This window comes from Dromaius novaehollandiae, chromosome 12 (genome assembly GCF_036370855.1).
Source record: "Dromaius novaehollandiae isolate bDroNov1 chromosome 12, bDroNov1.hap1, whole genome shotgun sequence".
In the NCBI taxonomy this organism is placed as follows: Eukaryota; Metazoa; Chordata; class Aves; order Casuariiformes; family Dromaiidae; genus Dromaius; species Dromaius novaehollandiae.
In genome coordinates, this window is record NC_088109.1 from 23,270,633 (window position 1) to 23,281,728 (window position 11,096).

Genomic DNA, 11,096 nt, shown 5'->3' on the forward strand with positions numbered 1-11,096 from the left:
AAGACTATAATAGTCATCACCTTTTTATCATACATATTACCATCAGGCCAAGAAAAAATGAATTTCTTTAACATTACTCTACCATAGCCTTTAACTATATACATTATTTCAGACATCTGAAATACTCTATATGGCACAGTTAAATAATTTATTTGCCACTCATTGCATGCTACAGTTTGCTAAGCCCATGTTAGTGCAAATACTTGAGTCTGTTCTGCGTATCATGGAAATGCATCTAGTCTTTCTACCAGGCTATGGAATGACCTTTCTGTGATACACAGGTTGAAGGAACACCAAAAGAAAATGTAGGGTTCCTACTTAAAGTCTAAAAAGGCTCTTCCAGTTATATCACCATTATAAAAGTTTATTGCTTACTTAGCTTTGGGAGAGCTTTATTTGGCTCTCTCTCATATTTTAGGTAGAATGTACAACATAAATAGTCCATGGGTTCATTATAAAAACGTGTTCATGATATACTTTTTCAGTGTCCTTTGTGTTCTTTTATGAAATGTTTATTCCTATTCTATCAAGTAGGTGCTAATGCATAATACTCGCACTATACACAGACCATCTTGATAAATAATCATGTGTATGCTCCAGTGGTTCTGTGCATAAATGCTCCTATATCTAAGTTACTACAGCCCTAGGCCCTGAATGGATCAAATTTGTAAATACAGCACTATATTTCTTACCTCTGTTGAAGTGTATTATGGTAGCAGTACTGGCATTTATCTAGACTGTTGATATAGAGGTTTCTAGCCACACAAGCAATGCATATTACATTAAGAAATTCTATAATAAACTGCTTGAAATATTACCAGAGATAGAGGATTTTGCAAAACCTCAAGTGAGCCCTGAGGCCAACAAGATTCCTGCTGAGTACATACTGCTTTGGATCAGGTCCTTGGAGACTACTACATCTAAAATAACAAGTTTAAAAATAACAAGTTTAAAGAATTTAATTGCGATTTCTTCAATGTCATTATATTGGTCTGAAAACTGGGTGCTTTACTTCAATGAAAGTTCTCCTAGCAGTACAGAGAAGCTTTTTGTTAAGGTTTAACTACTTCCAAGAATTTGGAAAGATTTATACAAAATGAGGAATAGCTTTCAGTTGTACAAATGTACTTAATATAATTATGAGCATGCAAATAGGATACAAAGGCTTTCATACTTCAGCCTGGTAGGAGTGGCTTGAGTTTCTTCTGTAGGAAACTTGACTGAGAGATCTTTGCTTCCAAAATCTGCTTGGAGCTTCACTTTTAGCTAGGGCTTTAGCTCAGGTCCAGGGATGAGACCAGTGATGCTGCATCTGAGCTGAAAGTGCTCTGAAGTGGTCAGTATGCTCCGGCTCAAATATCGGAAGTATTGCAGTATCTTGAGACTGTGTTAAGGAAAAGGGATGTAAGATATAAAGGATAAGGGGAAATTCTTCTCCTCCTATTGGACAAGCACCCAAGTTACCAGACTTTATGCCTAACTTTGCTGTGATTTCTCATGTGACCTTTTACAGGCTACACAGAGTCTGACCAATGCCCAAGGATATCACAGAATGATTCCCACTGGCTTCAACGGGTGAGAGATTACGGTCCTAATTTCTCTTTGAATCAGTTTTCTCATTAGTAAATTACCAGCCTCAAAGCTTAATGTTTCCAATGCTCTTCAGTATCCTTGCATGGAAAGTGATATTGGAATGTTAACTATTCTTATTGCTAACAGTAATACAGCACACAAGTCTAGATTAATACAGGCGCTTTAGTGATGATGATGACAGCACTGTGAAATTTGTATCTTTGTCCCTTCCACCCCAGAAGAAGAACTGGGCAAAAAAGATTAAACACTATAGCGAAAGAGAAAGCTGATGTCTCAGCAGGGACCTTTTATTTCTTAAAGGCTTTACTATATTTTGGGACAGATTTTCATTTGCTGTTATCACAGTGCTTCACCAAACCACTAATTTCACTCCCACAGTTAATCAGCAAGTTCATTTCCCCTAGATTTGAAATGTCTTGAGTTGAATGTTCACCTTGTTACAATACTCTAGGGCTTACAATGGTCAAACAGCATTGCAAACTCAAAGCTCAAGAAGAGGTAAAAGTTGTTCATGCTGGTAGTGGTCATCTTTATATATAAATATCTGAAAGGAAAAAGTGAAAGTTTCACAGTAACCTTTGGTGAAGAAAAAGTGAAAGACTGAGGGCAAATCTGCTGACGAGCCAAGTATTTCAAAGGCCAATTCTGAACATTAAAAAGGCCCAGCAGGAAATCATTAAATCTGAGTGATAAAATGGGTTTATTTTAATTTGCTAGCTTGGATGTTCATTAACAATGAACGGATTGAGGAAAATATCCGTCTATAGCTTGCAGCATGTCTTAGATAATAACTGTATTAACCCAGTTAAACTTTCTATCAGCAGTTTCTGTTTGATTAGGTTTTTTCATGTGCTACTTACAGATACCAAAGAACGGTAATTTTTTGTATTGCTTAACTGCCATGGGCTAGATCCACCAGAGTATTTCAGTCTCTGTAACTGGGATTTTTGATGCAAATGTTTAAACGAATGTCCTCAAAACCTTGGCTCAGATGTTACCAAGCCCTGGAGTTACTGGCTGCTGCGTCAGCCAGGCAGATGAGCCCATGTCCTACACCAGATGACAAAGCCAGCGTTCCCCCAGCTGTGTTGCCTGAAGGACCCAAGCTGATAGACATGGTCTGGACTTCATGTAAAGCAGAACCCCCTCTGGTACTTCCCACCAACAACCTAAAAGGCCATTAATGGCATCACTGACCTGGCAAGTGGCAGACTGAGGTTGAGCTCTGCGCTCTGCTTGAGAAGGTTTGAATTCCTGCCTCTGAATGTCTTCTCTGAACTAGGCCCCCTGTTATCCTGTAGGGAGGATTTCTCAGTGCTTCTTTTGAAGCTATTCCACTGCCATAAAGTCTTCAATACTCACTGGAGTAGTGCTTGCAAAGCGTATTTTTTCCCTTCCAATGTGGGTGCCTTAACCGGTAGTCACGAGGGCCACAGTCCCCTTGGATCACTAAGTCTTGCTTTTTGCCTTTACTCAGGTAAATATGTAAAGGCAAGAGATAAATCTTGCTTTGGCATAATCCACTGTTTGGAATAAATAATCCATTCCCCTCATCCCACACTCTGCTCCAAAAGGATCTTGTTTTACCATCATCAATTAAGAGCTCATCCTTAGCTTCTCCATCTCAAATACAATCATTCATACCCACCCTTTAAACTACCCACACAGTTTCAATATATTTTTCTTGTCCCTCTATGTATATGATTAACCAAACCTTTGACTTGCTGGTTATCCCAAATCCGCTAGTGGCAGATTCATTTGTATACTGGGTGAATGGGTGACTATTGCTATGCATAAACTTCGTATCAAACGACTCTATCCCTTTACTTGTCATAACTAGAATGGTAATTCTTAGACTGTGACAGATGGTACAGATATTTCAGAAGACTTAGATATGCATAAACATAAAGTTTATGCAGCAGATGAACAATGGTTTAAAAATTATTAGTGGTACCTAAACAGCAGATTTAAATAGTGTAGGAGTCAAGACAGCCTTCAAAACTGAGACGGAAAATTAGCCAAGTGAGGCAGAGATTGAAAGCTTGTCTGGTATGCCCATGCTACTGTCTTTACTGGGATTACAAGTACCCACTTGTCTACATGACTCTTCTTTCATTTTCCTTTGGTGAAAATACACCTTTGGGCACAATCTGGAGCTGAGTGGAGAGTAGTGCTGTTCTCAGGAGAAACATGTAGAGACTTGAGTGTCCCTTTCACTTTTCCATCAGAATCATGACACATGATATAAACCACAAACCCTCTTGCTTGTTACTTTTACTTGGTATCATCAGTGATGGAATATTATTATTTTAAAAAACATTCATGTGCTGCCTGCCCACTCTGAATGTCTCAGCTGGAACTGCATAGGGTAAAGCCTTGAATCAATCCTTCCTTTTAAGAGCCTGGAGAGCAGGCAAGCAGTTTGCTCACAGAAGGATGCAGAAGAGTACTCTGAACAGCTAAAAGCATAAGAAGGGTACAGACCTAACACTTCAGTCTCACTTATTCCATTGCTTTCTGATTTAATCTATTTTGCACATGAGGCAATTATTTTAGCTCTGAATGTGAGTGTGCACATGCGCATTCATATGTTGTACAAAAAGTTTCTTCGTAAATCTCTCTGCCGTGCAGACAGGAACAGGTCTCTGGGTGAGGGGGTGGAGGTGTGTATGCACTAGTATTTCTTGTCAATGAGTCCTTATAGCTCCATCCTTGTGAGAATAGAATGTGCCTTTTCAGTAAATTAAAAAAGAAACCTCCATCTTCACTTCTGAATATCACCTGACATTCTTGTTGATTTACTCAACTTATTTTTCATTCCATAATTCTTCCAGACTGTGTTCAAATGATCTCATCCTGCATTTGTTTGATGAAGGTTACCAATCTGGAACTGCCATCTACCTCCACCTTCATTATTATGACTGATATTTCTGCTGCTCTGTTTACTTGCCTTTAATCTACTCCAAGGCTAACATTTGTTTTTGGCCTCATCCATAAGGAATTCACCAATACCCCTAACCCCCAAAGTAGTGGAAACCTTTGCATAACAATGAATCCTTTGCTTTATAGTAGTTCAGCATTTTAACTTCTGAGCTGGTGGTGCATCAAGAGCTGTGAAAATACTATGGCGTAATTAGACCAAACCTAAATGAGACCTCTAGCACATTGATTGCAGCCACAACATGAGAACTTGATCCTGACAACCACTTCAAATACCGCAGCTGAATGAGAGCGATGGATCAGCTTTGCTGTTTGCTATCCGAACAACTAGTCAGGGTGAGTTAGTTTAGACTTAGTCCCTTCTCAGGCCTCGGGGCTACTAAGTGATGTGGTGGAAGACAAAGGTTCCTAAAGTATTTTAAATGCCATCAATTTCCAAAAGTGTGCTATGTTGAATTAAAGCTTGTCCAAACTATTCAACCTGGTCGTATTTCTTTGCCATCAGCGTTCTGTATGTCAGCTGTTGTTTCACCACCTGTTAATCCATCTGTGCTCTAGCTGTAGATTTGATTTATAACGATACCTATATCTTACTTGTTTGCTACATGCAGCCAATGCAGCTATTTTTTTCCTATCATTGTTTGTCTTTTCATGCTACATCCGCCTATTAGTCTAAATTCCAAAAGACAGGAAATGCGAAAAATTTTATTCCCACAACTGTCATTCAAGTTTTTCTAACTTTTCATCATGAGTTACTGAAATCGCATTGACACAACAGGACATTGTTGAAGTGTATATTTTGATTTACAATTTTTTCATGGCCTTCAGTTCATTGCTCTCAAAAATGAATTTTTAACCATGAGTGATCCATTTATTAACCCAACGATTTGTATTCATAGTGAGCTAAGGTTATAAGGAATCTCCTGCTGTGATAAGTCAAAGTAATGCAGGCATGAGGAACAACACTTTACTCCTAATCTGCAATGAATGATTTTAATAATGTTATTTCTATTTCTTCCAAAGTTCTGGGAAACATTAGCCAGATAAATGATGCCTTTTGATTTCCTTGCATGTTCCTCTCTTCAAGCATCAGCTTTGCACTGTAAGCATCTACTTCAACAGGGGCTTTTTTTTGCTTCCTTAGCTTTGTGCCTGGATTTGTCTATTCTTCCTTCAGCTGCTACACTGCAATATGCTAGCAATATTTTACCTTTTACTGCCTCATTTAACCTATGCAATAAAGATGCCTGTCATGTCATAAGGTAAGTATTTTCCCTAGAAATGGCTATAGAAGTTTGTATCAAAATAGGCATTTCTATTGATTTTTGAATTGATATTAGCAGTTTTGTTTCTGCCTTATTTTTAACAATTGACTTTTAGACCTTCACATCTCCTGGAAGAAATACTGCCGTAAGCTCTGATGACCCAATGCAATCTTGACCTGCACTTTTCCTTCTCTTGGCCCTCAATTCTTCACTATTCTAATATCCTTACGCTCCTTACAATTAGTTCACACAAGATCGGAAGAGATACCGGTTAATGAACAACTGCCACTCACTGTCAGCAGTGTGCTACAAATGAAAGGCATTTTCAGAAGCCAGAGGAAGGAGATAATATTATGGGGACAAGGAGCCATCTACGGTCAGAGAAAACACTGGGAGGAAACCGCAGTCTTCCCTGATCAAGGCCCTTTTCAGAACTTGAGCACACCCATCTCTGCATGGCACTCACTTGTGAGTATGGAGATTTATTTTTTTTGCCACTGTTAAGTTGCATGACTTTGGGTGCTGAGGGACACATTTTCTTAGGCTTAATAACATGCATAAACTACAGGCATTTGGCAATGTAGACATGACTATATAGAGGCTTTTTTACCTGCGGCTTGGAAAAGTCAAAGCCAAAGGTTTCACAATAAATAAGATGGACAGAACAGGAATATCACTTTAGGAAGCAGCATTCCAGGAATACTAGGAAGTGGGGAATAATCATACTTTAGTAGATCGCATACACCTTCATGATACAAAGTGAAAAGAGAGGATCTCTTATTCTACTTTTGTTTTGGGTTAAAAGTAGTCACATCAAATTCAAAGTGGTTCCCTTCAGAATAAGATCCCAAACAGGGTAAAACTCTCTAGCAAGACATTGCTATGATTTATTTCCCTAACCAGGATTAGTCAGAAGCATCCTTGAATGTGGCCTAGAATGCTGTTTGTTTTAATCTAGGAAAAAGATCAATTCTGTTGTGGAAACACTGTGCACAGCATGGGATCACACTAATCAATTTGAGCAGGCCTTGGTAAAAGTATCTACTACTCTGCAGTCCAGGCTGCATCAAAGCTAATTAATACTTTACTCAGCTTTAATAAGTGTATTAGTGGTTAATATTTGTGTATAAGCTACTCATAACTCAATAATCCTACCACATTTGCATTATTAATAGGACAAGTATGTGCCGCTGAGTTGATTGATCATAAAGCCTATTAATCTGGATTTGTAATATGTCTCCAGTTACCTCCAAAAAGAACAGTAATCACTAGGGGCATGACAGCAGGTAACAGATTCAATGATCTAAAGGCCTCTTCTGCTTCCAAGTGACTGTGGCTGGAGAATTACAATGACAGATATATTTTAAACCACATGTGAACTGGTCTAGAAGATGATAAAGTGTCTAAAACCAAGGACTAAGTACACTGGATTGTGAGATTCCCCAAATCTTTCAGCTCAAAACCTCCTCTAGAAGGGAAACAGTAAAAACCGAAAAAAAATGCCCAAGTATGCCCTAACCCACTAGGCACAAGAAAGAATTTCCATCCTCCTCTCTTTACCCACTGCACACACACACAAAAAGCTACTGTGTAGTGCAAGCTTATTTATTTAAATGAATCTGTGGGTTGTTTCAGGTGGGATATGAGTAAATAAACCAAATACTTCTCTAAAGCATGTTAGAGAAAAACAATATTTTGCAATTTCCCTCCTACAGGCTTTGTGTTCTACAAAAAGAAATTAAAAAAAAGTACTTCATACTTTTCAGCAGCCTTGAAAGCTTTTGCTTATTCATACCTCCTTACAATGGAGGTGAGATAATCATCCTAAAAGGGGGAAGCAGCATTTGAACACTGCAGAGAGAATATGCAGTTAGATGAATTCCATGTGAACAACAATAAAAAAAAGATATGAGGAAAAAGCACTTCATTACTTTGGAGACTCATCTTTCTAATGCAGTATTTCCGCAGGATCTTCTAATTGCTTCTTGTGGGATTGAAGTGTTCTCTCTTGCAACCTCAGTTTAGTAATTTGTTATGTTAGTTAGTAGGGTGTTTTTTTTTTATTTTTACATTTGAGGAATTGTTTTCCCATGCCTTTTTCCCTGTGGTATTTCCTCATACCCCACATTTTCTTGTTCATGCTGCTACTATCAATGAAATTTAAGCTTATATGATGCTGTGAAGCTGAATCCTCTTTTATAACCATGCTTTCTTACATAGTGGGACAGCAGTGAAAGCAGTTCTGAAGCTCTGCATGCAGGCAGGAAGAGGTGCTCTCAATTACCCAGTGAGATATACCTGCATGACTAACAAGAACTCATTTTTCCATTCTGTACTACTGTGTTTCTTCTGTAGTTGTAATATTTTTGTTAGAGCTATGTAAAAAGACAAATAAAGGGGGGGAAATGGTCATGCAGTGTAAAACGTCACGCAAGGGACACAGGTATTATGGCTAAAAAAAAAGAAGAAAAAGTCAGGTAGCAATGCTACTAGCTCAGTTATGCAGTCCTTACCAACCCCATATTTTTCTAGGCACTACAGGTCCAAGATTATAAAGTGTTTTTACAAGGATTCTTCATATATGCAGTGTGAATACCCCTGGGACACGTGGAGATCTGGAATACTGTGGAGTAGACTGCGCAACCGTTCAGCGTGGTAAACTGAAAACTTCTCTTGCATTTGGCAGCCCACAACCCATCCTTGCATTTAGGTACTGGTCCTTATTTCTCCCCTCTGAGCAGGTGTGAAACCTCCAAGGGAGAACAAGAACTGGAAACCAAGGCCAGGCAGAGCTCCACCAAGATGGTACTGGCTGGTGGGAGCAGCTGCTGCACGAGGTGCGACTGCAGTCTGTGCAAGCAGCGCTACAGCTTCATGCACCCAGATCGCATACACACACGAGACCTCTGAAAGACTTGGTGTCTGCAGTCCCGGCTGCCTCCGTACAACTGGAAGAGCGGTCTTGAACAAGAACGTAGACCTAAACGGTGGACCTAAAGAGGTGGACCTACCTCCTAGGGCTAGAAAATTCACACTGACTAGTCTAGTCCGGGGGCTTTGAACCTACAAAGGAGTCACAGTTCAAAGCTTGATTTGTGTCCAGATGGACTTCTAAGAGGATAAACTTGGTTTTTGCAATTTGGGTCCCTGTTCCCAAGAATGCTAAAGTGTTGTCTTCTACCCAGACACAGCCCTTTATTGTCAGGTTGGATGTGACAAGTTGCGAAGTTAAGGCCCAATAAGTAATTAAGGCAGTTTGCCAAGCAAAATGAAGAAAAAAATACATATTCACTGCTTTTCATAGAGCTTTGATTTAACTGGTTAAGAATGTTCCTCTGTTTTATATAGTGTTGAGCAAATCATTCATAATAATTGATATATTAAACTCATTTAAACATTTTTGCTCTTTGTGAACTGTACATGGTAGATATAAAAGTATATCTTTCAAAAAAGGTATTGGTGCTTGAAAGCAGATTACCAGATATTGTGTCTGCATCTTATAGATACATATAAGCAACTAATACTGTAAACTGAGAAAGTCTAATATTACCTTTGCATATAGTACTTGAAAAGCATTTGAAAAGTAACTTTAAAGAAAATATTTATAGTTAAAATTAGTGTGTTAGCAATATTTTGTGCAACTGAAGCTTCAAGTGCTTGAAGAAAGTCATTGTGAAGGACTCAAGCTCAAATAAAAAATCATTATTTCTTAATAGTCCAGTAAAATTATTACTATCACTAGGTCTGTTTTAATTAACAGATTCGTAGCTTTTTAGGATAGACAAGAGTATCATCTCAGGTATACAAAGGCCATATACTTTCCTCCAGATACAGAATTGCTCTAGGACAAATTGCCCACGTTTAACTAAAACATGTCTCAGGATTATGTCAAATCTTTTATTTCCTTTGATACAATTCTGTTATTTCCCTTGAAGGACTCTGTGTAGAAGGTTCAGATGGCAGGAAAAACAACTGCTGAGGTATTGCAGGAAGATACAAAATGAGAAACGTGTCTGGTAAGCAGCAGAAGGATCCTGACTGCCCAACAGTCTACTAAGGACAACAAGAGTCAATGGAAAATCAATGTGCTTTGGGTAAGGCCTTGAAAGAGATCTCGAAATGCTCACAATTAACCATTCTTGAAAATGTCAAATTAGTTCACTCTGCAACACTCTCAGGTATGCACAAACATTTGAGAGTACAGTTGCTGCTTACACCTACATCAAATCCAGGCCGACCAGCATGTGTGAGAGGAACGGAACAGTCAACAATACTGAAATTTAGAATATATTAGTCATTTGCGCTATGGATTCTGTGAAGGCATGAATTAAAAGTTTCGCATGAATGCTCAAAAACCCTTTGCCCTTGACATGGCATATGTTTTTGAGGGTGCAAACCAGCAGCACAGATTCATTCTGCTGGTAACAAGAATACAAAATGCACATTAATCTTCTCCTTCCTATGAATAACAGAAGCTCAGAGACCTTACATTTAATTTGAGGTTTCCAGTGGGAAGAACTAATGTTAAACTGTAAATAAGGACTAATGTTAAACTGTAAATAAACTGCCCTCCAAGGTGACTATGCAGTCTGCAAGGATTCAAACACAGTACGTGATCACTAGAGTTTTCTTTCTAAAGCAATACCAAAATAGCATTTTTGCCAGTTCCTCTGTGAGGTTGTGGGATGCACAAGTCTCAGATATAGTGAGTTTTACCCCTGTTTCAGTACATTGTAAGTGACGTTCTGGTTTTATCGTTTGGAAAGTTTTACCAACAGGAGCTCTATTTTTTCACCTACTGCAGTTCAGATGATAAAACCCTGTTGTTTTAAGAAGTTTTACTGAAACTCTCTGCATGCCAAGCAAAAACCGCCTTTAAAAAAAATCGGCGGGTCTATTTATTATCCTCTTGGCGTCAGTTCGTAACTCTCAGGAACACTAAATGAAGCTGTATGCACGGATTGTTTACAAATGTTTGTATCTCTGGCTGCAGACACTCAAACCGCACCAATATAAAAAGCAGCTATTGTTCATGCATTGCAAATAGGCTTTTACTTTCCAGTTAATAATCCACAAGCAGATTTATTCTCTGAATAGTTAGCAATCCCCAAAGCAGCAATATTTTTTTCACCCAGGCTAGGATTCCTGCTTTAATGACTGCAGGAACTGAAATATACAGTTAGGTTTCTTTTTTTTATGCTCCTGGGACATGAGACTGACATTTGAGAATGATCACTGGAAGTCTCTGGTGGTTTTAGGGTGAAAAACCCAGAAAATGCAACAAACTGCAAGATATAA

General features: G+C 38.6%; 1 long non-coding RNA gene across 1 annotated transcript; it reads left to right on the forward strand.

Annotated features, from left to right (window-relative positions):
* The first annotated feature begins 422 nt into the window (after positions 1 to 422).
* Positions 423 to 9,585, forward strand: LOC112988840 (uncharacterized). The gene is made up of 3 exons (XR_003260639.2): positions 423 to 1,575; positions 6,043 to 6,266; positions 8,331 to 9,585. It is a non-coding gene; the product is annotated as an uncharacterized LOC112988840 (long non-coding RNA).
* The last annotated feature ends 1,511 nt before the right edge of the window (positions 9,586 to 11,096 follow it).